Source organism: Meles meles, chromosome 13 (genome assembly GCF_922984935.1).
Source record: "Meles meles chromosome 13, mMelMel3.1 paternal haplotype, whole genome shotgun sequence".
Taxonomy (NCBI): Eukaryota; Metazoa; Chordata; class Mammalia; order Carnivora; family Mustelidae; genus Meles; species Meles meles.
Window position 1 is genome coordinate 47,782,289 of NC_060078.1, and position 24,535 is coordinate 47,806,823.

General features: G+C 38.2%; 1 protein-coding gene across 3 annotated transcripts in view; it reads left to right on the forward strand.

The window, feature by feature from the left end:
• Positions 1–7,292: 7,292 nt before the first annotated feature.
• Positions 7,293–24,535, forward strand: part of MARCHF8 (membrane associated ring-CH-type finger 8) — a 130,713-nt gene continuing 113,470 nt past the window's right edge. For 2 of the 3 annotated variants that reach the window (XM_046027403.1, XM_046027407.1), the window contains exon 1: positions 7,293–7,419. The gene's annotated coding sequence lies outside the window, so the exon portion shown is untranslated. The other variant, XM_046027405.1, reaches the window with a different exon arrangement.

Here is a 24,535-nt window from a genome sequence, read left to right on the forward strand (position 1 = left end):
TCTTATGTTCCACAAATAAGTGAAACCATATGATAATCGACTTTCTCTGCTTGACTTATTTTACTTAGCCTAATCTTCTCCAGTTCCATCCATGTTGATGCAAAAGTTGTTTATTCATCTTTTCTGATAGCTAAGTAACACTCCATTGTATATATGGACCACATCTTCTTTATCCATTTGTCTGTTGAAGAACATCTTGGCTCTTTCCACAGTTTGGCTTTGTGGACATTTCTGCTATGTCATTGGGGTATACATATGACCCTTCTTTTCACTATATCTGTATCTTTGGCGTAAATACCCAGTAGTGCAATTTCCAGGTCATAGAGTAGCCCTATTTTTAATATTTTGAGGAATCTCCACACTGTTTCCCAAAGTGGCTGCTCCAACTTGCATTCCCATGAACGGTGTAGGAGGGTTCCCCTTTCTCCACATCCTCTCCAACATTTGTTGTTTCTTGTCTTGTTAATTTTTGCCATTCTAACTGGTGTAAGATGGTATCTCAATGTGGTTTTGATTTGAATTTCCATGATGGCTAATGATGAACATTTTTTTCATGTGTCTGATAGGCATTTGTATGTCTTCATTAGAGAAGTGTGTGTTCATGTCTACTGCCCACTTTTTGACTTGATTATCTGTTTTTTGGGTGTTAAGTTTGAGAAGTTGTTATAGATCTTGGATGTCAGCCCTTTGTCTGTAGTGTCATTTACAAATATCTTCTCCCATTCCATAGGTTGCCTCTTTGTCTTGTTGACTGTTTCCTTTGCTGTGCAGAAGCTTTTTATCTTGATGAAGTCCCGAAAGTTCATTTTCACTTTTGTTTCCCATGCCTTTGGAGACGTGTCTGGAAAGAAGTTCCATGACCGATGTCGAAGAGGTTACTGCCTATGTTCTCCTCTAGGATTTTGATGGATTCCTGTCTCACACTGAGGTCTTTCATCCATTTTGAGTTTATCTTTGTGTATGGTTTAAGAGAATGGTCCAGTTTCATTCTTCTGCATATGGCTGTCCAATTTTCCCAGCACCATTCATTGAAGAGACTGTCTTTTTTTCCACTGGATATTTTTTCCTGCTTTGTCGAAGATTATTTGACCATAGAGTTGCGGGTCCATATTTGGACTCTCTACTCTGTTCCACTGGTCTATGTGTCTGTTTTTGTGCCAGTACCATGCTGTCTTGGTGATCACAGCTTTGTAATGTAGCTTGAAATCAGGCAACATGATGCCCCCAGCTTTGTTTTTCTTTTTCAACATTTCCTTAGTGTTTTGGGGTCTTTTCTGGTTCCATACAAATTTTAGGATTGTTTATTTCAGCACTTTGAAAAATGCCGGTGGTGTTTTGATCAGGATGGCATTGAAAGTATAGATTGCTCTGGGCAGCATAGACATTTTAACAATGTTTATTCTTCCAATCCATGAACATGGAATGTTTTTTCCATCTTTTTGTGTCTTGGGTTTCTATTTTTTATAGATAATTGTTAACTAGGGAGCAGAATAGTTATTACTTGGGGGCAATAAGCTGTGTTTCGTGCTTTTTCTTCCTAATTTGGTCAGAGGTTTCCTGTCATGGTCTCCTCCATCTTGGATCTGTCTGGTTTGATCTGGCTTCTTGCAGAGTGCTGCCAGGACAAGTCTCTGACTCCCTGATAGTTGGCCAGGACCACCTCACTGTTGGCCTCCAGAGGTTAGGGGTTCAACATATAAATTTTGGGGGGAGACAGTTCAGACCATAACAGATTGTATATATTGCTGTGGTAACAGATTAACTTTTATTCCTCATCCATGAAAAATCTAGTGAGCCAAGCAACTTCCCAGGGTAGCTCCCTGATGAGGCGATTCAGGCTGATTCAGGCTAATTCCATTTTATGATTTTGCCAATGCAACGTGTATTCTCTAGGGTTGCTGCAGCAGGGGAGAGAGGGCTAGAGGGTTGCTCATTGACTTTTCATTGACTTTGTGTAGAAGTGTATATACATTCTGCTCACAACCCATTGGTTAGAGCTAGTCATATGGCCTTACCCATTTGCCAGAGTTAGGTGGGTGGTGGGGAATGGATATTCAATGAGTTGTAAATGTCTGCCACTGATGGTATTAAGGGCTAAGAACAAAAGCCGAGCACAATAGAGTGACACACAGATAGGAGTTGTTTTAGAAAGGGTGGTCAGAGACCTCCACTATGAGAAAGTTACATTTATGTAAAGTCACAAAGGAAGTGAGGAAATGGGGGAAGTGTTCTAAGCCTGAGGAAACCAAGAAATAGCAAGGAAGTCTGGTAGCTAGAACAAAGCAAGTAAGGGGGAAAACAGGAAATAAGGAGCTACATCATGGAAGACTTGATAGGCATGAACTTTGGATTTTATCTGAATTGGGATGATATTGGAGGTTTACATAATTGGACTTAAGTTTTAAAAAATCAGTTTGGTGACTGTATAGAAAAACATTGGAGAAGGCAACGATGGAAACCAGGAGACAGATAATCATCATCATCATCATCATCATCATCATCATCATCATCATCATTCATAGGAATTCATAGGGCTGGGCTGGGATGTAGCTCTCCTGGATGATTTTTATCCTCTTCTCAAATAACCAACACCCCTCTCCCTGTCTTCACTCTCAACTTCTTATTTTATTAAACTAGGAACAATTGGAAAAGAAATCCTTTTTTTTTTTACTCCATACTGAGTCAACTCCATACTGAGTGCAAAACCCCACATGGAGCCCCAATCCCAGGACTCTGAGATCATGACTGGAGCTGAAATTGAATCAGATACTTAATTGGCCGAGCCACCCAGGCACCCTGGAAAAGAAATTCTATATGCATCTAATAACAAACAAAAAATTACCTTTCCACACCCCAAGCTCATCTATCTATGGATGACCCTTCCAGCTAACTCAAGGATTTCCTTCCTATGTTTGTCACTATCCTGCATTGATATTTTCTCATCACTGGACCACTTCTATATTAGTGTATAAATAAACAAAATACCTAACCCCCACATCTCTCGCCTGCTGTTCCATTCCCCTGTTTGTAGCAAAAGGAAATCTGCTTCCTGTCACTGTTTACTATCTCTGCAATATGGCTTGTATCCCTACCACTTTATCTTAATTGCTCTGTTCTCAAGTTCTCAAAGATCTCTCAATTGCTAAATCCAAAGGTCACTTCTCATTTTACTCAACTTCTCAGCAGCAAATGAAATGACACACTGAGGCACTACCTTTTCCCTAAAAAGTTTTCTTCACTTAGCCTTTAGAACTCCTCTATTTCATTCCTCTTCTCTTACCTTTAGCTGTTACTGCTGTTTTCTTTGCTAGTTTTCCCATCTCCAAAGTGCTACACCAGCAGCCTTTGGATCTTTTATTTCCCCTGCAATTATGCAATTAATGTCCTTGGTCAGCAACTTTCAGTGATTTTCAAATTGTAACGCCATACTGTTACTCTGTCAAAAAAATGAGTTGGGAGAAGTTTTAAAAAATGGAACAGAATAAAGTGGAAAAGAAATAGTGAATTATAGAGGGTAAATTTGCTTTTTGAAACTTTTAAGTTATATACATGTGTTTGGTCAGTATGAAAAATGTATTTTGTATCCTGGGTTGAGATCAGAAGGTATGAAAGTTGCTTTTCCATGTGATCTCATCCAATCTTGTAGCCTTAGATACTACCGACCAATCAATTTATGTCTCTGTATCTCCTCAGAATTCCAGTGTCTTCTGTGCAGTTGCTAACTGTACACCTCTATTTGGACGGCTAATAGACAGGCATGTCAAATTTAGCATGTCCAAAATCAAATTCTTGATTTTTTTTCCTCCCAGCCTGCACATAACCCTTTTTTGACTTTAAAAATGTAAGTCAGTTATTTTACCGCAAAAGTGAATTTATTTGGGAATGGCAGAGAATTGCAATTCAGGAGAACCAAGGTTTAGCAAAAACCTTAGGCTCGTCATAGAAAAGAGGAACATTTTATGGAGATGAAGGAGGAAGTTAGGATTTTTTTTTTAAACAGAAGTCCATTGGCGAAAAGCAAGAATTCAGAGTGATGAGGGTTTTTTTTTTTCCCCCTAAGATTTTATTTATTTATTTGACAGAGATCCCAAGTAAGCAGAGAGGCAGGAAGAGAGAGGCGAGGAAGCACACTCCCTGCTGACCAGAGAGCTGGTGCAGGACTCATCAAAGGACCCTGAGATCTTGACCTGAGCAGAAAGCAGAGGCTTTGACCCACTGAGCCACCCAAGTGCCCCAGTGATGAGGGTTTCTTATTGGCTGAATTGCTGGCATACTTTCATATAGGAGATATGCTGTACATCTTTTCCTATTGGGACCTGTAATTGATAATTCTTTTCTGTTATCCGGTTTTCCTGTTGAGGTAATAGGTAATTCTTCCAGTTATTGATGAGTGATATGGCACAAGAGCTCCCTCTTCTGGTTTCCCAACTCCATTTTAAAGATTATTATTATTTTTTAAAATTTATTTATTTGACAGAGATCACAGGTAGGCAGAGAGGCAGGGGTGGGGGGAAGTAGGCTCCCTGATGAGCAGAGAGCCCAATTCCTCTATTCCAGACGGGAGGCAGACGGGGGGAAAGAACAAGAGCCAGAGCTCTATTCCAGGATCCTGAGATCATGATCTGAGCCGAAGGCAGAAGCTTAACCCATTGAGCCACCCAGGCGCCCCATCCCAACTCCGTTTTAGTGAGGTTTCCTTTAATTTTCACACCCTTCTCCATCTAAGTAAATGACACTTCCATTCCTTTGGTTGTACAGGCCAAAAACCTTGGAGTCATCCTTCGCTCCGTTCTTTAACAAATACCTCTAATCAATCTGAATATCCTATTGGGTCTACTTTTGAAATATGAAAAATACTATGTGAATCAAGACTGTCATTTAGCATAGCTAGGAAGGCCAAAATCAAGAGAGAATAAACAGATATAGTGAAACCACATTTTGATGATTATTAATGAAAAGACGTTTAGACTTGGAGTCAGGAGACATAAATACGAGGCTGGCTTTACCACATCATAGCTTTGTTATGATGGTTAAGAGGTGATTATTCACCTCTTTCTCTGTTTGCAAGTCTCCTATTATTCCTTGTGTTCATCACTCTAGGGAGAACTCTAGTATACACATTGTGTTGGATGATATGCTGTTATAGAGTCATATGTAATTACAGCAATAATTATAGTATATCTTATCGTACCTACTAATGCATTTTGTTAGCAGTGAAACCCTAACTGAAAAACTAGATATGTTCAGCTGTTTGGTGGTGACTTCTTTCTTTCCCACTAGGAGAGGGCAGGCAATTTTCCTATGTGGGCTGAGGCAGCGGACAGGTGCCTCACCACAAACATAATGTGGAATTAACCTGCTGCCATCACCACAAACATAATGTGGAATTAACCTGCTGCCATATGACCAATACTCCCCTTGGAGTGAAGACCTGGTCATCCATGAGAAATTCCCTTATTGATAGCCTTCCATTCTAAATGCAAAGATTTTTTTTTGTGGTTGTGCTTAGTTTCCTTGCTGGCAATGCTCAACTCCAGTCCAGGTGGCAAGAGTCCAGACCCAGGACCTGAACCCATTCAAGCTGTCAGTTGCCTTTCCCTCAGGACTCTGACCTCCTATATCACTACCTCTTGCTAAAGGTCATATATGGTTAATATTTATTGAGCACTGTATGTATTGGGCACTTTAAAGTGCTAGGCCAGCATTATTTCATTTCATCTTCGAAACTATTCAGTAGCTACTATCTTTCTTTTAGGTAGATGATGAGATTCAGAAATGTGAAGTAAATTGCCTAGATAGATAATGGCTGAGCCAGGACTCATACTAGCATTGTCTCCATGAGTACTGCCTAACTTACAGATCCCTCTGGATATCTGAAGGGTCTTTACCACTTCTTACAGATCCACAAGCCATAGATTAGCCAACCTTTTCTTCTCAGGCGTGGTCGAGGCATAAAGTATACCAGTGAAAGATACTCTCCCTGCCTTCATGGAACATCTGCAGCCAGAAGCAGTAGAAAAAAGTCAAGCAGGTTGTGGCAACTGGCCTTGCAACCTATTTTCTATAGTAAAAGATGAGTATGGAGAAAATTCATCACTGTATTTTCTTCTCTTTGTAGTGTTGCCTTTTAGGTGTGTTAATGAAGAGGATGATTGACCTTGCACTGACTGGAAGGATAAAATGAGCCCACTGTTTTGACTCTGTCAGTTTGCTCTTAGCCATGTATGCAACATGACCAGGATTGTATGGAGGAATTAATTATGCAATAGATCATTCCTGGACAATTCTGGAATATTTGAAGGTATTGGGTCACAATTCTCATTAACTTCCTAAGAAATAGTACAGATTATCAGGCTTTTATGCAATTTATAATGACTATTATGGGAGAAATTGGCAGTGGCTGAAACTACTTCTGTAAAGTCTGATGGAGGAAAATGACTTGGTAGAAATAGTTACTAAAAACAAGTATCAGCTATAATCAGTAAAGTTTGCTGTGAACAAAACCTGAATGCTGAATCAAATATATTTTTAAAGATTTTATTTATTCATCTGACTGACAGAGATCACAAGTAGCAGAGAGGCAGGCAGAGAGAGAGGAGGAGAAAGCAGGCTCCCCGCTGAGCAGAGAGCTAGACGCTGGGCTCGATCCCAGGACCCTGAGATCATGACCCGAGCTGAAGGCAGACGCTTTAACCCACTGAGGCACCCAGGTGCCCCCGAATCAAATATTTATTTAGGTATGTGTGTATTTATAGATGCAAAAACTAATTCTCATGAAAATTATAATAAAATATAATTTAAAATAGAAGATGAAGTCCCATAAGCCTTCCTCACACCCATTCTAGGATGGGAGTCAGGGTCGGGTAGGCTGTGGAATAGCCATTCACTCCAGGTTAGGGAGCGAAAGTAAACAGAAATATTCCTTAAGGTAAACAAACACTCCGCCTTCGTTTGCCATTTTTTTTTCTCCAAGGTCAACATCAGAATACCTGACCGAATTCCCTTCTCCTTTCCCAAAACACTAATAATATAAGCGGTCGAGCCCAGGGCTCACAAAGGGACGGTGGGAAACAGGAACGGTGGGAAACAGGAACGCTCTTTCCCCTTCCGCGGCCTGACAGCTTACGACCCGCGGGCCTTGCAGAGACCAAGGAAGCAGAAGCCGCCGCAGCCGCCACAGCCGCCGCTGCTCCTCACCCGCCCCTTAGCGCACCCGTCGTTGCCAGGCAACAGCTCCACAACCTCCGCCCGCGGGCGAACACGTGACGCGCATGTCACGTGACGGGGCCGTGGCGTCCTCCGGCAGAGGGGTGTAAACAGGCCCGGTGGCGGCCGAGCTGCTGGCCTGCTGCATCCTGGTGTCCGGCATGCTTCTGGCGGGCCCGGACGGCCCAGCCGCGAGCTCAGCGCCCACCTGAGGTAACCCCTGCTGCCTCGGAACGGGCGTACCTCACGCCACTTGCAGGAGCCGCTGCCCGCAGCCGACCGGGCCGAGAGAGCCCCCGGCCCCGGCAGGGGGTGTGGCTGCCGGCTGTGCTGTCTGCGACAGGTGGGGTGGGCGGGGGCGGCAGCCGAGGCCAGGGCTCTGCAGCGCCTTGGGTCGCGGCTCCGGCGTGGAGTCGGCGAAAGGCGGCAGCGACCCCGGGTTGTGGGCCCTTCTGTTCCGGCTGCTCGAGGCTGTCCCTGGGATCGGGCCGAGCCGGGAGCTGCAGGATCCGTCGGGCGCTTAGGGTGTGGGGCTGCCAGCGTGAAGTCCCTGTTAAAGTCGCCAGCCCACGCGGGCTGTGAGACCTTGGGCAAGTGAGCCTAAGCCGTGGCCCTGGCCCTGGCCTGAGTTTCCACATCTGTAGAGAACGTCGGGCTAGGTGATCTGTGAGGACCTTCCACTTCTGACGTGTGCGATCTCGAGAAAGACCTGCATGCTTTGGAAACTGCCAGAGGGAAAGTTTAAGTAGATGCCTGTCTTTTAATTGCTAAGTTCCTGTTTTTGAATTTTTCATCTGACTCGATTTGGCTTCTTGTTCACCTGGGTGAAGTTTCTAATAGAAAACTTACTATACAAAGTCGTAATGGTTTGTGCTGCTGCTTTCCACCGCCCCCAGGCTTTTCTGATGCAACGAAACCTTTCTTAGAACCTCTTCTGAAAGCCCAGTTAGTTAGAAAAAAAAGAAAAGAAACTTGAAACCTTTGTCTGCTTCTCTGTCTTCCTGTTCCACTGCAATACCCCAAAGGGCCCCCAGGGATCACAGGTTGAGAAGCACGGTTACACTGTTGAGGAAGTGTTCAGTGTTTGTTAATTTAATAGGCTCTGGAAGATGAATCTTTTGCTTATGTGGAGTTTTCTATTATTTTTCCTTCAATTTTGTTCGATCGTGTGTCATATAGTTAGAGAGACAATTGGTATATTTCGCGTATAGACGTGGGAAAGGCCCCCAAATTTCCGATGGATCTTTCTGTTTCCATCTTTTCTTGCGTTCCAGGCCCAAAGGGTGTAAGTGTATGCTTATAGTAGACCTAGCGCTCATTATTAACTTACTTGCTCAGGTATAAAATGGGAGTGGAAGACTTTTTGCAAGACTTTTATTTAGGCCCAACTGAATGGATTAGGACATTAACTCTGAAAAATATATGTTAGGAGAATACATGACTTAAATCGTTAGAGTCATGTAATAACATGAACATACTACAAATTTTGAAACCCTGAATTTTGAGAGAACTGGGTTTAGGTGAAAAGGAGGTCCTGTTTCATATTGTGGTCTGTAGACCAGAAATTATTAGGATGATTTTTTTTTTTAAGTTAAGAGAAATTGCTTAGTTTCCTGGTTGTTTTCGGAGATTAGGGTTGATAAGAGATTTACTGAAACTTGAAATTTGATATTGAAAGAGGAAAACCATAGTTTTTTAATTTATTTTTATTTATTTTTTCAGCGTAACAGTACTCATTGTTTTTGCACAACACCCAGTGCTCCATGCAAAACGTGCCCTCCCCATTACCCACCACCTGTTCCCCCAACCTCCCACCCCTGACCCTTCAAAACCCTCAGGTTGTTTTTCAGAGTCCATAGTCTCTTATGGTTTGCCTCCCCTTCCAAATTTTTTTTTTAATAAACATATAATGTATTTTTATCCCCAGGGGTACAGGTCTGTGAATCGCCAGGTTTACACACTTCACAGCACTCACGATAGCACATACCCCACATACCCTCCCCAATGTCCATAGCCCCCTCCCCCTCTCCCAATCCCACCTCCCCCCAGCAACCCCCAGTTTGTTTTGTGAGATTAAGAGTCATTTATGGTTTGTCTCCCTCCCAATCCCATCTTGTTTCATTTATTCTTCTCCTATCCCCCTAACCCCCCATGTTGCTTCTCCATGTCCTCGTATCAGGGAGATCATGTGATAGTTGTCTTTCTCCGATTGACTTATTTCACTAAGCATGATACCCTCTAGTTCCATCCACGTCGTCGCAAATGGCAAGATTTCATTTCTTTTGATGGCTGCATAGTATTCCATTGTGTATATATACCACATCTTCTTTATCCATTCATCTGTTGATGGACATCTAGGTTCTTTCCATAGTTTGGCTATTGGAAAACCATAGTTTTTTACAGCTTGTCCACTTGGCGCTTCTGTGAGGTGAGCCAGGATTGGAGGTTGAAAGTAGTATGAATGGAACCCAAGGAGATCTATGGAATATGTTTTCTCTTTTCTTTTCCTTTTTTTTTTTTTTTTTAAAGATTTTATTTATTTGACAGAGAGACCAGAGAGGGAACACAAGCAGGGAGGAGTAGGAGAGGGAGGAGCAGGCTTCCCTATGAGCAGGGATCCCAATGCGGACCTTGATCCCAGGACCCTGGGATCATGACCCGAGCCGAAGGCAGCCCCTTAACAACTGAGCCACCCAGGTACCCCGTTTTCTCTGTTCAAAGTAGACTCACTTCCTTAATCTTTGGTATAGGTTTAGGTAAGTCACATATTTTTATGTCTCAGTTTCTGCTACAAAGTGAGGAAATTGGATTGATTACTACTCAGTTTTTTGGCTTCAGTTAGGGTTACTACATAAAATACAGATAACTTAGTTTAAATTTGAATTTTAGATTAATGGTGAAAAAGTTTTTAGTATAAATATTGCATAAGGCATGCATTACTAAAAAAAATCCATTATTTATCTGAAATTCAAGTTTAACTGGGCTTACTGTATTTTTATTTGCTGAATCTGGTGACCCTACTTCAACATTTTTTTGTCTTTAAATTCGCTTTAGGAAGGAGTTATAGATGCATAGACAGGAATGAATTTATTCATTCAAGACTCCCTATTATCAGCAGTAGTGGCTAGTTCTTAAAGAACAGCTCTGTTTCATTTGTGGTTGCACCATGAAGAAATTCCTTTTCTACCATAGGCACATAATGTTTAGGTTTGTATTTTTGGTTGTAAACAATTTATTTTTTTTTTAATTTTTAAATTTTAAAAAACATTTATTTATTTTAGAGAGAACTTGAGCAAGCACAGGAGGAGGGTGAGGCACAGGTAGAGGGAGAGAGTGTCTGCTGAGTGTCCATGCTGAGCCTGGAGTCTGACTAGGGGCTCCATCTCATGACCCTGAGACCATGACCTGAGCAGAAACTGGGAATCAGTTGCTCAACCATCTGTGCCACCAAGGTTCTCTGGTAAACAATTTAAATATCTGAAAGAAAAAAAAAGTTGCTCAAATTTCTAAAAGTAACAAATTTGGGTCAGGAAATGTATGTGCTATTTTTTTTTCTATAGAAGATGAAACTCTACCTATCCTCCAGTTATATGATTGACTTTAAGATATGTTCTAAGACAGTTGACTGTTCTGATGGTAAATAATCTTTCAGGAAGTTGTTAACCTATGATTTGGTCCCCTGTGAATATGGAAAATAATCAATGTATGCAGTATAAACATTTTATATTTTTTTATTATTTTTTTAAACTAGTGCATGCTGATATTGTTTTTTTTAAGATTATTTATTTATTTATTTGACAGAGATCACAAGTAGGCAGAGAGGCAGGCAAAGGAGGGGGGGAAGCAGGCTCCCTGCTGAGCAGAGAGCCCAATGCGGGGCTTGATTCCAGGACCCTGAGATCATGACCTGAGCGGAAGGCAGAGGCTTTAACACACTGAGCCTCCCAGGCGCCCCTAAACATTTTATATTTTAACCGACCACTGTTAATCTTGTATTTGCTATATCTTGAAGAATTTCAGTGTTGAAATTCTTTTCCAAGGAGTATAGTTTTTAATTTTTTATAGTTTTTGAGAGTTTTAAAGAAAACTAGGCCAAATCTTTTACTCACCTCTCTCTGAAATTCCTGAATTTCAAATTCATACATTCATTCAGTCAATAGTCAACAAAAAATTGAGTGTCTTTTATGAGCCAGACTCTTGTAATCAGTGTTCTAGATCTTCAGGTGCTTATATTTGACAGAAAAGTTAAATCATATGCATTCTAGGGATTATGTGATGAGGGCCTTGAAGTAATACAAATACCGTGGAAATTGAGAGGAGGATGAGAACCCATCAGTTGATAGATTGAATGGCAGAACCTCCTAGAGGAGGTGGTATGTAATCTAGATTATTGTGATAAATGTTGGGTCAGGAAGACAGGCTTACAGAAAGGTATGAAGAAGCAGGAAAAGGTAGGGAATCCATATTCTCAGTTCTACAAAGCATACACTTTTTTGGGTTAAAAGTAATTGATAATATTGTTTACATGTAGTTTTTGGTTCACTAATACTCTTCATCTGCATTAAGTGTATTGGAATGAAATTTCTTCAGTGTGTATATTAGATCTTCAGATGTCAGTGTAGCTCTCTGAAAAAATATTTATGAAATATGTTACACGAACAAAAATGTGTAATTTGCATACATAAACCTCAAAAACATAGAATATTATCACACCATTGAAATCTGTGTGCCCCTTCCTGATTAGACACCCCTTTTCCTTTCCTTTGGAAGTAAGTACGTACTGAATTCTATCATTTCTTTGCTTTTCTTCATAAACCTATTTTATGTGTATACAACTCCCCCAAACATTGTTTACTTTTACATGTTCTTGAACCTTATATAAATGGGATCATACTATGTGGATTTTTTCTGAGACTTTTCCACTTAGGTTACTATGTTTCATTCATATTTCTCCCCCCACTAAGGTTCCACCTATGTTTTTACGAAGTGTAAAGATTTCACTGAGGTAAACAGCTAGGATTGGGGTTGCTGCTTGTAGGTTTGGGTATCTGTAATTTCCTAAATATTGCCAAGTTACTTTCTGTTGTGGTTGTGCGGTTTTAGTTTCCTCCCTGCAGTGTATGAGAGTTCCTACTGCTCTCCTGTCTATATGCTGTCTGTTAATTTGGTATGAGCAAATCATATGCCTAATAAGAAAAGTCTAGAGCATGTAAAGAAGACTTACAGCTCAACAATAAAAGGAACAAGAACTCATTTTAAACAAAGGATTTGAATGGACATTTCTTCAGACAAGATGTACAAATGGCCCATAAGCACCTGAAAAGAAGCTTGATTTCATTAGCCACCAGGGAAATGCAAATGAATACCACAATGAAATACCATGTCATACTCACAGGGATGGATGTAGTCAAAAAGATAATAGCAAGTGTTGAGGAGATAGAGGAGAAATTAGAATCTTCATACACTGTTATGAGGAATGCAAGGTGATGGAACTACTTTGGGAAACAGTCGGTACTTCCTCAAACAGCTGAACATAGGGATTGCAAATGGCACAGCAACTACACTCCTAGGTTTATACCCAAAGAAAAATTAAAATATATATTCACACCAAAACTTGTATGCAGATGTTCAGTGTCAATATTCATAATAGCCAAAAAATAGAAACAAATGTATGAATAAATAAAATGTGGTTTGCATATACAGGGAGATATTACTCAGCCATAAAAGGAATGAAGTACAGATTCATGCTACAACATAAATAGATGAACCTTGAAAACATGATGCTAAATCATAAAAGTGAGTCACAAAAGGCTGCATATTGTATGGTTATATTTATACAAAATTTCCAGAATACACAAATTTATACAGTGAGAAAATATAGCAGTGATTGCCTAGAGCTGGGAGTTGGGTTGGGGGTAGATGAGAGATTTGACAATCCGTATTGTTTCTTTTTAGGATGATGAAATGTCCTAAAATTGATTGTGCTGATGGTTGCACAATTCTGTGAATATGTGAAAAACCATTGAATTGTACCTAAGAGAAGGGAGGATATTAAAACAAAACAAAACACACAAAAGGTTGCTATTGTTGTGAGCAGCCCTATGGAGAGACCCTTGTGGCGAGGGAGCAAGACTTGCCCATAGCCACCTGAGTGAGCTTAGAAGCAAATTCCTCATTCCTCCCTTTTAAACAGAGTCAAGCCTTTAGATGATCCTATAACCTGGCCAGTAGTATTGACTGCAGCCTTGTGACAGACCATGAGCCAGAGGTACCCAGTTTAGCTGCCTAGATTGCTGACCCATAATAACTGTTAGATAGTAAATGTTCATTGTTTTAAATGAGTCTTGAGATAATTTGTTATGTACAACAAATAATACGTGGACAGTAGCATTGCATTATGGGTTGCCTTTCATTTGGTGTTATGGAAAGCCATGATGGTTAAATTAATATACTATAATTGACTCTTCTTTTTATTTATCATTTTGTTAACCATAACTCATTACCAAGAGTTAGTAATATATTTCTTATATATTCTCTAAATTATTGGGGGGGGGATTTATGCTTAGAATATTTTCAATTTGTTTTATTATAATTAAAAAATTTTGTAATCCTATGTGCTGCATTATGAATCTTTATCAGTCAGGGCAGGCCGCTTCCAGACCATATAGCAGTACAGACTATTTCTCATATTTTCATGATCTTCTGGTAACTCTTTTATATTTAAAAGTTATGGATGGTATTAATATATTTTAGGCAGATTTATTTTATTATTTATGGCTTTAGCATAGCACTAAGAAAATAGTTACTGAGGGAAAAACCGAAGTTCCCTACAGCCTCATTCTATTGAAACCATATGAAAAGAGGGTAAAGAAGTTTTTTTTCTTTTCCTTTGAATATTTCTGTATTTCAGTTGAAGAGAGATTGACTCTGTGAATAAGGAAATCATGGGTTTTGAAATTTGATTTTAAAAATGAAGACATGTTTAAAAGGTTTTAAGGATTCTCTTTGTCCTTTATTTTTCCTACCTTTTAAGAAGTATTAAAGATGTATATTTATTAATATACGAAGATATCAGTAAAGTGTTGTTATATGAAGAAAAGCAGACCATAGAAGTTTTCTCCTAGAAGTTTTATAGTTCTTATATTTAGGTCTGTGATCTATTTTTAGGGGTTAATAGCATATGTATGAGATAGGGATCTAGGTTTCTTGATGAATACACAGTTGATTTGGTATCATTAGTTGAAAAGATTATACTTTCCATATTGCATTTGATGTCCTTTATTCCTTGCCCATTGCATTACCTTGCCATTTTATATTGGGAGTCAACTGGTGAGATATATGTGGATCTATTTCTGGACTCTTCTGTTGGTTTGTAAGTCTGTCCCTATGTCAGTACCATACTGCCTTTCTTACTGTAGATTTATGTGTGGTTTGAAATTGGTTAGTATAAATTATTTACCTTATTTTCAAAGATGTTTCAAAGAACTGTTTTTAATTTTGTAGTGTACATGTCATGTACATACTTTGTCAAGTTTATATCTTAATATTTTATGGTTTTTGATGTTACAAATAGGATTAAAAATCATTTTCTACTTATTCATTGCTCATATGTAGAAGTACAGTTTTTTGTATTCCCTTAGTATCTGGTAGCCTTTCTAAATTCCCATACTACTGCTAGTAGTCTTTTGGTTACATTTTAAGAATTTTCTATAATGTGATCATTGAATAAAGATAGTTTTATTTCTTTATTTCTTCCTTTCCAGTCAGTATGCCATTTCTTTCTTCCTTCCTGCCTGCCTTCTTTCTTTCCTTCTTAATTTCTTTCTTTGACCTACTGCATTGGCTAACACCTCAAATCCAACATTATGACAGAAGTAGAAAGCAGACAGTCATGTGTTATTCTCAGTCTGAAGGAGAAAGGATTGAGTCTTATGAATGATACAAAAGGTACTAAGTATAAACATTTTCAAATGTTAAATTAGACTTAATAAAAATTAGAAACTTCTGCACTTTAAAAGACTGCTTTTTTAAAAAAGATTTTATTTATTTATTTGACAGAGATCACAAGTAGGCAGAGAGGTAGGCAAAAGGAGAGAAAGTGAAGCCCGATGCAGTGCTCCATCCCAGGGCTCTGGGATCATGACCTGAGCCGAAGGCAGAGGCTTTAACCCACTGAGCCACCCAGGAGCCCAAAAGACTGCTTTGAATGAGAACAAATATTTGCAATTCATATATCTGGAAAAGGAATTTTATCCAGTGTTTATAAAGAACCTCTATAAATCATTAATAAGGCAGACAACCCAAATTATAACATTGGTAAAAGATTTCGATAGACACTTCACAAAAGAAGATATTTGAATTCACAGGAAGCACATTTAAAATTCGCGCCTGGGTGGCTCAGTGGGTTGGGCCGCTGCCTTCGGCTGGGGTCATGATCTCGGGGTCCTGGGATTGACTCCCGCATCGGGCTCTCTGCTCGGCGGGGAGCCTACTTCCCTCTCTCTCTCTCTCTCTGCCTGCCTCTCTGCCTACTTGTGATCTCTCTCTCTCGCTGTCAAATAAATAAATAAATAAAATCTTAAAATAAAATTCTCAATATATTCAGTAATTTAGGGAAATGCAAAGCAAATCAAAATTATAAACAACTCTTTGCCTATAAGAATGATTACAATTGAAGAGATTGACTTTATCAAGGGCTGGTGAAAATGTAGAACAACCAGAACTTATATGAATTGCTAGTAGGAGTGTATGATGATACACGCAGTGTGGAAAACAGCGTGGCAGTTTCCTGTTAGCTTGAACATGCGTTTATAGGATGATCCAGCGATTCCACTCCTAGTTATAAAATAAATGATTACATCACAAATGATTTACTCCCCAATGTTCAGAGATCAAAACTGGAAAAAGCCCAAATGTCCATCAATGATTACACAGTGGAACACTATTCCACAGTCAAAAAGGAAGTGCTGATACTATCACGGCACGTAATCAGAAAACATTTTGTTGAGCAAAAGAAGCCAGACACAAAAGAGTACATACCGTATAATTCCATTCAAATCATCTTAGAACCAACAAAACTAATCTATAATAAAGCAGATTAGTGATTGCCTAGGGCCAGAGTGGGAGGAATTGACTGCAGAGGAGCAAGAGCGAATTTTTTGCAGTAATAGAAATGTTCTGTTTGAATTTTAATTGGTTAGTGGTTACACTCTGTGTGTTTTTGTCAAAACTTCCAACATTACACTTAAAATGGGTATTTTCTATAAATTGTGGCTCAATATAGTTGATTTAAAAAAGCAAGGGTGTAAATAGCATTTATAGAATAAGCATAGATGTTTTATATAGAGTAATTCTATGTAAAATTTCTTTTAAAGATTTTATTTATTTATTTGACAGAGATCACAAGTAGGCAGAGAGGCAGGCAGAGAGAGAGGAGGAAGCAGGCTCCCTGCTGAGTAGAGAGCCCGATGTGGGGCTCTATCCCAGGACCCTGAGATCATGACCTGAACTGAAGGCAGAGGCTTAACGCACTGAGCCACTCAGGCATGCCTATGTAAAATTTTTAAATGTATGTATACACACATGCATAGGAAATGTTTGAAAGGATGTTCAGCAAATTGTTGCTGATTATGTCTAGATGGTGAAATTTTAGGTGATTTAAAGAATGATTGGACTTTTCTATATTATTTCCTATATTATTTGGACATTTCCTATATGATTTCCTATATTATTTATAATATTTCCTGTATTTTTTCAATGAACATGTCTTGACAAAAGCAAAATATTTCTTTTTTTTTGTTATCTGGAAGTTTTATTCCTTGATGTTTTCATCTTTTAAATGTTGAATAAGCACTATAATAATTATGAAATATGTTTAAATCTTAAATACTTTTATTCTTTAATCACCACCAATTAGGAACAAAGCCTTACGTTACCTTTGATGCCCCTTGGTCCTCCTCTCACCCCATTTTTTTTTTTTACCTCTTCACAGAGATAACTGATGCCCTAAATTTGTGTTTATTATTTCCTTGTTATTTTTAATAGTTGTATCACATTTGCCTCTCTAAGCTGTGTTCTTTCTGTCTTCACACTGTTGAACTTAATAACTAGAATCATACTGCATGTATACTTTCATCACTTGCTTTTTTATCCCACATAATATGAGACTTGAGAGCCTCACCCCTATTTCTGTATGTGGTTGTAGTCCATTGATATGTCATTGTTGATTGCATTACATTATATGAGTATTCCCTAATTTGATCTTTATACTCTTGGTGAATAATCGGGTTGTTAATTTTTTTCCTGTTAGGAGCAGTGGTTATGTGAAATTTTTAAAAGTTTATTAAATTTTGGTAATCTCTACACCCACTGTGGGGCTTGAAATCATGACCCTGAGATGAAGATCTGAGCTGAGATCAAGAGTTGGGCACATAATTGACTGACCTACCCAGGCACCCCTGATTTTTCTCATTTGTAATGGTGTTGAAGTGCCTGTTATCATCTGGATGTCTTTGAACATTCATGGAAGTATTAGTACAGTATAGAGTCTTAAAAGTGGTATTGTCTGGCCAAATGAGATTTAAATTGTGTAGTGGCAATTGTTGCCCCAATTTTTTTTCACTCTGTATTTCCCCCTAATAATGTGTAGGTACGTTTTTTCCACTCCCTTGTCCATATTATCTGTTACCAATCTCTATATTTTTCTGTATTTTAAAATTAATGTTTAAGTTTTCATCAAAATACTTGGATATTGTTTAAAAATAATGAACACAAAGGGCTTATAATGAACACAGAGGCAATTTCTGTTTTCTCATTTCTAGGTATTTACCTCCATGGTTCTTAAACTTAATGCTTGTGCATATTATACAAAACCATTATAATGCAAATACATACTTATCAGCTTTAGATTATACATTGCCTTCCTGTTACATGGATTTGGGAATCTTAAATTCCTTACTTTCCTCTTCTGCATTCCAGCTATGGTTATAACCCTGTTTTGTTGAAATAACAGTCAGTGACCACTTAATTCTATAGAGCCAAGTAGTAGTCTGTGACTACTTTTTCTTTCTTACGTATCTTTTAAAAGTTACCTCATTTTTTTCAGTGACACAACTTTTCATATACACATTCTTCATTTTTACCAGATGCTCTTCTATATCATCTATTATATATCTTCTCTCCATCTCTGATATTCTGGAGGTCTTTGCTCCTAGAGCCTTCCATAATCCCGCTTTAATATGAACCTGAATTCTCTGGGCTTCCTGCTCTGTCTGGGAGACCTCTATTCTGGCCAGTTTCTCCAGAGAATCATCTGTTCTCTCATTGTGTATTAGTCTTGATAATTTAAACCCTTGCTCCTGAAAATGTATTCCATAAACCAGCCACATTAAGTATCATCTTTGAGCTTGTTAGGAAATTATAGAATCTCAGGCTGCATCCCAGATCTGCAACAAGATGATTTGTATGCCTTGAAAAATTTGAAAGCCTGGGGTTGTGCTATAGTGCGGTAACAGTAACACTAGGAACAACAAAATATTGTTGTTATGCAAAATTTAATACAGGGTGGCTGTAACTCTTCCATCTCTAACTATGCCATCTGCCTCCAGGATGGCAGTTGACAAATTGTTTTATTTATATACTTTTATTGTGTCTCTGTTTCTTAGCCTTTAGATTGTTTCCATTCATAACCCGAAGCCTGAGCCCTGTGGTGTTTTTTTTTTAAATAGGCAAGTTAGTTTATTTAAAAAAAAAATTTGTTTTGAGAGAGAGTGCATACATGAGAGATCATGAATGGGGTGGGCAGGGAGTCTGATGTGGAGCTTCATGACCTCAGCTAAAGGCAGATGGTTAACTGACTGAGCCACCCAGGTGCCCTGAATTAGTTTATTTTGTATCTTTATCCATCATTTCATGTATTTTACATTGTGGCCTTCTTCACCTTGTTAAATCATCAATTTAGCATTAATCAATTTATTAATATTTATATACTAATTTAATTATTAATATTTCCATATTTTATTCTTTCAAAAAACATGTTGAGGGTGCCTGGGTGGCTCAGTGGGTTAAAGCCTCTGCCTTCAGCTCAGGTCATGATCTCGGGGTCCTGGGATCAAGCCCCGCGTCGGGCTCTCTGCTCAGCGGGGAGCCTGCTTCCTCCTCTCTCTCTGCCTGCCTCTCTGCCTACTTGTGATCTCTGTCAAATAAGCAAATAAAATATTAAAAAAAAAAAAAACATGTTGAGATTTTTTTTTTTGTCTGCTTGGGTGCCCTCTCTCATTTGTAGCCTTCTTCTTTATACCTTTTTTATTTATTTTTTACTAGTTCTTTGTCAGATATGTGCTTCATAAATATTTTCTCTCAGTCTGTAGTATTTTCGCCCTTCACAGAGCAAAATTTTTTGTATTTATGAAATCTATAAATTATCCTCTTGGGGATCATGACTTTGGTGTCAAGTTTCAGAGTTCTTTGTCTAACCCTAAATCCTAGAGACTTTCTTCTATAATTTTTTTTCTCCCTAAAAGTTTTTTATAGCTTTATGTTATACACATATTGAATTAATGTTTGTATTATATATGAAACTTAGGTCAAGGCTCATTTTTTTTCCTCTTGCTTTGGCACCATTTATTGAGAAGCTATCTTTCTTCCGTTGAATGGCTTTATCAAAAATTTTCTGGACATATTTGTGTGGATGTATCTATGGGTTCTCTATTCTGTTCCATTAACTTATATGTCTGTCCCTCTGGCAATACCACACAGTCTTGATTATGGTAACTCGTAATTAAAGTCTTACAATTAGTAGACTGATTTCTCCCATTCTGTTTTTTTCTTTCAGAGGTATTTTGGCTATTATGGGATTCTTTGTTTTTCCATATACATTTAAAAATAATCTTGCCTTTTTTTTTCTTTTCCTTCTCTCTTTTGCACAACACTGCGATCAAAAGAAGCTTGATTGACTGAGCCACCTAGGTGACCCAAAATAATCTTGTCTATGTATATGAAAAAATATTGATGAGATTTTGATAGGAATTATGTTAAACTTGTATATCAGTTAGGAAAGAATAGACATCTTTACTTTGTTGAACTCCAGTCCACGAATACAGTATGTGTCTTCATGTTATTAGTTCTCTGATTTCTTTCACCAGCATTCTGTGCTTTTCAGCATAAAAGATCTTTGTTTTATACCTAACTATGTAATTTTTAAATGATTGTGTTGTATTTTTAATTTGTGTCCTTGTTTTAATTGATAGTATATACAAGTACAACTAATTTTAGTAAGCTTCTGTTATATCCTGCACATTGCTGAACTCACTTATTCTGGGAGTGTTTTGGTAGACTCCTTGAGAATTTTTATATAGACAGTCATGCCAGCTGAAAAATAGGTGCAGTTTTATTTCTTACTTTCTAATCTGCATTTCTCTTATTTCCTTTTCTTGCCTTATTGCACTGGTTAGTGCCACCAGCACCATATTAAATAAGATTTGCCTTTTCCCCAGTCTTAGTGGGGAAAGCAAAAAGGTGTAGGGGTTTGTTTTTTGGTAGATGCTTTTTGTCAAATTAAGGAAATTCCTTTTCTTATTTTTCTGAGTTTATCATAAATGGTTGTTGAATTTCATCAAATGTTTTATCTGCATTCATTGATATGAGCATGTGATTTTATTTATTAGCTTTTTAACATTATAGATTAACATTGTAGATTTCAAGAATAGACAGATCTTACATCCTTAGAATAAGGTTCATTTGGTCATAGTTTCTTTTTATATTTGCTAAATTGTGTTTGTGAATACTTTGTTAAAGTTCTCTTTTTCTTTTCTGTTGAGAGAACATTATGTAGCCTTTTCATTCTTTTAGAGTGCATGTGCTAGTGACACATTCTCTTAATTTACTTTTATCTCAGAATGTCTTGATTTCCCTTTCCTCTCTGAAAGGATATTTTTGTTGGTTGTACATTTCCGAGGTGATAGTTCTTTTCCTTCAGTCCTTAAAAAGTATTGTATCTCTTCTTAATGGTCTCTCTGGTTTCTGATTAAATACTTGCTGTCATTTAAATGATTTTTCCCTTGTAGGTAAGGTGTTGTTGCTCTCTCACTGCTTTCATGATGTTTTCGTTGAGGTGTTCAGAAGTATGACTATGACAGGGCTTGGTAAGGAGTTCTTAAAGTTTATCTTGTTTGGAGTTTGCTCAGAATCTTAAGTCTGTAAGTGTATGTATTACCTTCTGTGAAATTTGGGAATTTTCAGCCATTATTTCAAATGCTTTTTCAATTCAGTCCTCTGTAATGACACGAATATTGGCTCTTTAGTTACAGTCCCACAGGTCCCTGAAACACACACACTCTCTCTCTCTTTTTCTTCTTCTTTTTTTTGGTTTTCTTTCTCTCTGTTATTCATATTGGGTAGTTTCTCTTCTGTCTTCTGGTTCACTGACTCTTTTCTCTGGTCCCACCGTTCTGATATTGAACCCATTTCTTGATTTTTGTATTTTTTTAAAATTTTTTCTTTTTTTTTTTTTAATAAACATATAATGTATTTTTATACCCAGGGGTACAGGTCTGTGAATCGCTAGGTTTACACACTTCACAGCACTCTCCATAGCACATACCCTCCCCAATGTCCATAACCCCCCTCCCCCTCTCTACCTATATACCTACCCCCTCTCTCCCTCCTCCCCCCTCCTCCCAGCAACCCTCAGTTTGTTTTGTGAGATTAAGAGTCACTTATGGTTTATCTCCCTCCCAATCCCATCTTGTTTCATTTATTCTTCTCCTATCCCCCTAACCCCCCATGTTGCATCTCCACGTCCTCATATCAGGGAGATCATATGATAGTTGTCTTTCTCCGATTGACTTATTTCACTAAGCATGATACCCTCTAGTCCTCTAGTTCCATCCACGTCGTCGCAAATGGCAAGATTTCATTTCTTTTGACGGCTGCATAGTATTCCATTGTGTATATATACCACATCATCTTTATCCCTTCATCTGTTGATGGACATCTAGGTTCTTTCCATAGTTTGGCTATTGTAGACATTGCTGCTATAAACATTCGGGTGCACGTGCCCCTTTGGATCACTACGTTTGTATCTTTAGGGTAAAAACCCAGTAGTGTAATTGCTGGGTCATAGGGTAGATCTATTTTCAACATTTTGAGGAACCTCCATGCTGTTTTCCAGAGTGGTTGCACCAGTTTGCATTCCCACCAACAGTGCAGGAGGGTTCCCCTTTCTCCGCATCCTCGCCAGCATCTGTCTTTTCCTGACTTGTTCATTTTAGCCATTCTGACTGGTGTGAGGTGATATCTCATTGTGGTTTTGATTTGTCTTTCCCTGATGCTGAGTGACGTGGAGCACTTTTTCATGTGTCTGTTGGCCATCTGGATGTCTTCTTTGCAGAAATGTCTGTTCATGTCCTCTGCCCATTTCTTGATTGGATTATTTGTTTTTTGGGTGTTGAGTTTGCTAAGTTCCTTATTGATTTTGGATACTAGCCCTTTATCTGATATGTCCTTTGCAAATATCTTCTCCCATTCTGTCAGTTGTCTTTTGGTTTTGTGAACTGTTTCCTTTGCTGTGCAAAAGCTTTTGATCTTGATGAAATCCCAATAGTTCATTTTTGTGATTTTTGTATTTTGATAATTATATTTTTCAGTTCTGAAATCACCTTTTGATTCTTCTTTGTATCCTGTGTGTCCTTGCTGAGACTTTGGTGTTTTGTTGTTGTTGTTGTTGTTTTTGTTTTTGTTTTTTACCAAGACACAGCAGTAGTGGGGATGAAAATCCCTGCTGTTATTCAGCTTTCTTTAATACTATCCTGATGAAAATATTGGGATGCTTTGTTACATCTTGGTGGGAGTAGAAGTCTAGTCTGTCTTCTGTCGTTGCTGGACTGAGTGGGGTTGTAGCTGTAGTTTTTTTCTGTGGTGTCTGGCTGGAGTAAGGTGTCTAAAAGTTTTACTGTCTTAAACTTTTTTGTCTTTCTGGGCTGACCCTTTTCTGCTTGTTGAGTAGAAAGAGATGGCTTTCCTTGACTTTTTTTTTTTTTCAGTCTGTACTTCTTGATGTTTCTGAATTGCCAGTTCTTCATCTGTAAGTTTGGGTTATATAAACAAAACCCAAGGAACCTCGGTACCGTATCGTTCTTTAAAGCCTGAGGTCCCTAGCTGGTCTGCCTTCTTATCTGCCTTTCAGAGTCTTTATTTATTTTATATGTAATGTCTGCAGTTTTTAGTTGTACTTAGTGAGACGAAGAAGAAAAAATATGTTTACTCCATCTTCCCAGAAACATAAGCTTTTTATTTTTAAAAGTGATTTTACCATCATTTTAATAGTTTTGGTGGAAGAGGAACTAAACTTAAGTGCTTAATCCATACTTTTATTATTTATTAATATTTTAGTACATTTGTATGAATTAGGGAGATTACGTATTTTATTTGCTCAGTGCTTGTTTTGTACATGGCACACAGTATGTACGAAGGCCTTTGAGAAATGATTGAGAGCATGAAACTCTGCTTGACTAAGATTTTTCAAAAACCTCCATTCTATAAATGAATCCCTTCTGTGTTACTCCCAGAAAGATTAGATTGCTTTTAGGTGAATTTCTTGAGGGTAGTTGATGTAGAAGATGATACTTTAATACCGTAACCTGATTTTTAGGTTAAAATGACTTTTTTTTTTGCCAGGAATACTGGTATAATATATATCCTTTAAATTTGTAGTTTATAAATTATAATTCTTATGCTCTAATCTTTTGCATCTATCTTGATTTGTTAAAAATAATTTTACTATATTCTCAGGAAGGATAACTTTTATATTAGATTCTGTCATAGCATTAACATTTTCAAGAATTATTGGAAGTCTTAAGTTTGTTAATTCAGTTGAGATACTGTTAGGAATGTTCTCGTACTTACCCAGGTAACATAGTAGTTAAGGATATGGGCCCTGGAGCCAGGTTCAGTGCTTACTGCATGGACTTGAGCGGGGGTTACCATCCATACAGTGGAGATGATACCAATTCTACTACTTCATAGGGTGGTTGTGACAACATGAAATCTGTGTTTTGTTTTGTTTTACTTAAGACTGAAATTTATTTTTTTTTAATTATAGAACTTTAAAGAAAATATATCAATTCTGTTACATACACAGCATATTCTACAGTTTGGTATAGTTCTGAGAGCATTAGTCTTGTGAGTTAGGAAACCCGAGTTCCACTTCCTACTTTCATGAGAGCCGCTTGACTCTGGCAAGTAGGCAACCTTGCTTTCTCTCTCTCTGCCTTACTTTACTCATTTATAAAAGTGGGCTTGGGGGCTCCTGAGTGGCTCAGTGGGTTGGGCC